Source organism: Bison bison, unplaced genomic scaffold (genome assembly GCF_000754665.1).
Source record: "Bison bison bison isolate TAMUID 2011002044 unplaced genomic scaffold, Bison_UMD1.0 scf7180017863606, whole genome shotgun sequence".
In the NCBI taxonomy this organism is placed as follows: domain Eukaryota; kingdom Metazoa; phylum Chordata; class Mammalia; order Artiodactyla; family Bovidae; genus Bison; species Bison bison.
The window spans coordinates 165,463-167,437 of record NW_011494178.1 but is presented as its reverse complement, the minus strand read 5'-3'; the positions used below and the strand labels follow the sequence as shown (position 1 = coordinate 167,437).

General features: G+C 55.8%; 1 protein-coding gene across 6 annotated transcripts in view; it reads left to right on the top strand.

The window, feature by feature from the left end:
• CLN8 (ceroid-lipofuscinosis, neuronal 8 (epilepsy, progressive with mental retardation)) overlaps positions 1–1,975 on the top strand; it is a 60,634-nt gene that overhangs the window by 48,258 nt on the left and 10,401 nt on the right. The window contains exon 1 of one of the 6 annotated variants that reach the window (XM_010833409.1): positions 8–129. The exons of 4 other annotated variants lie outside the window; for them this stretch is intronic. The gene's annotated coding sequence lies outside the window, so the exon portion shown is untranslated. Of the gene's footprint in view, positions 1–7; positions 201–1,975 lie in introns of those variants that run through there. One more of the 6 variants, XM_010833404.1, reaches the window with a different exon arrangement.

Sequence of the window (1,975 nt, the reverse complement as noted above, 5' to 3'; positions counted from 1 at the left end):
GGTCAGGTTGTCCTGTCCGCAGGTGGGCTGGGCAGTGACCAGGTCGCTCCGTCCTCGGGTGAGCCGCGCGGGGGTCTAATCGCCCCTTACGCAAATGGGCCGGCAAGGATCAGGTCGCTCTGTCCGCAGGTGAGCATGCAGAGGGGCAGTCGTCCTGTCCGCAGGTGGGCCGGGCAGTGGTCAGGTCGCTCCGGCAGCAGGTGAGCCGCGCGGGGCTCGGGCCGCGGTGGGAGGGGTGCAGTCCGCGGGCGGTCCGAGAGGACACTGGCAGGCCGGCCCAGACCAGGTCGTGCTGGCTGTAGGACTTGTTTATATTTTTTGAATTATGTTCATTGAGAGTGTTTTTTTACTTACTTTTTGAATGTCAAAAATTAAGTTTATTCTGCGTTAAATATTGATGTAAAATGGGTTGTACCACTTTAAAACTTGGAGAACACCTCTTTCACACTGCAGATTAAAGAGATGCAATTTTGTGGGTGGAATAGGGAATAGGAGCTTTTTTAGGAGATGAAAAGTACTGAAAAGTAAAAGAGGAGAGCTCCACAAGGTAAGATGGAAATTGACCAGTTTTTTAAAGACTTGGCTGGTTCTCTCCAAGCCATCAGTTGCTGCCACATCTCATCTTTAACTCAGTGGGATCTTCCTGCATGTCTTCACACGAGCTCTGCTCTGCATCCTCAAATCAGTGATATTTTTTTTTTTTTTTTTTGAAGTATGATTGCTTTACCATGTTGAGCGTGTCTTTAAATTTTGGGAAAAAAAATGTTTAAAAGCTGCTGAAGTATAATTCTCAAAATACAGAGGCGTAATTCCTGAGCAAACAGGGAGCACAGATCAGGTTGGACTAACTCACTGAGGAAAGACCGTCAGAGAGGACAGAACCAACTACGGGTCGGCGGTTGGAGCGGGGGATAGTCCAGGAACGCCGCACCTAATTGGTGCCTCTGGCTGACCTCACAGTGCAGTCCCTGACAAACAGACCTGCTGTGTGCCCTGGAAGGTCAGGTGACCTTCAGAGGCCTGCAAGCGACCGAGGGTGCCTTAAGAAAGCCTGCTTTTCCCTCTTTCTGATATATTTCCAAGTTTTGGATCAGTGTAGCCTCCAGTGAACGGTGGAAGCTCACACCTGCTCTGGTGGCAAGACCCCGGTCCCCGGGATGGGGCAGCAGAAACCCTTCTCTTCAGTTTCCTAAGACACCTGGTCCAGTGCAGGGAAGCGGCCAAAACCACCGAATCTTGTGAAAGAGACGAAGTTTGTACATAGATTGATTTCCCGAAGTAAATGGAGGCCTGTGGTGCAGAGGCGGGCTTTCCAGCCCCGGAGCCCCTTCCCCTTAGCTGTGGGGCCTTGGCTGCCCAGAAGCAGGGGCTGCAGTGGGGTGACTCCAGAGCCCCCCAGGATTGAAAGAGCAGGGGTCCATGCTCCTGGGTGTGGCTGTGCAGGGGGAAGCAACAGTGACCTCGAGCTGGGGCCTGAGGTAAGGCCAGCCTGCTGCCACGGGACCAGCTGGCCCCGGGTCCCCTTGCCTAGAAGGTGAGGGGTGTGGTGGGGTGGGGGGCAGGCGCTGAGCTGCTGGAGCTCTGCCCGCCACCCTCTGGTCTGTGCTGCCTTCCTGAGCAGGGCCCTGCTGCACCCTGGGGTGCTGCTTGCCAAGGGGCAGCAGTGCCACCTCAGGGTTCTGGGGGCTCTCTGGCCGCTGACTAGGTTCCTGCAGACTACCTCCAACCCAAGGCCTGGACTTGCCCCTCATGGCTCAGATGGGTCACCTCACCTGTGTATCCCTGAGGCCCAGGGTGACAGGTTGGACCTGCCCAACCTGCCCAGAAGCTCTGAGCAGGCAGCTCTGCAGGAGGGTGTGTTCAGGGAGGGCTTGAGCAATGACCAGGGTGGGGCGGGTATACTGGGATCGAGTCCTGGGGGTGGAGTACGGGGGGTCCAGTCCTGGGGTCGAGTCCTGTGGGTGGAGTCCTGGGG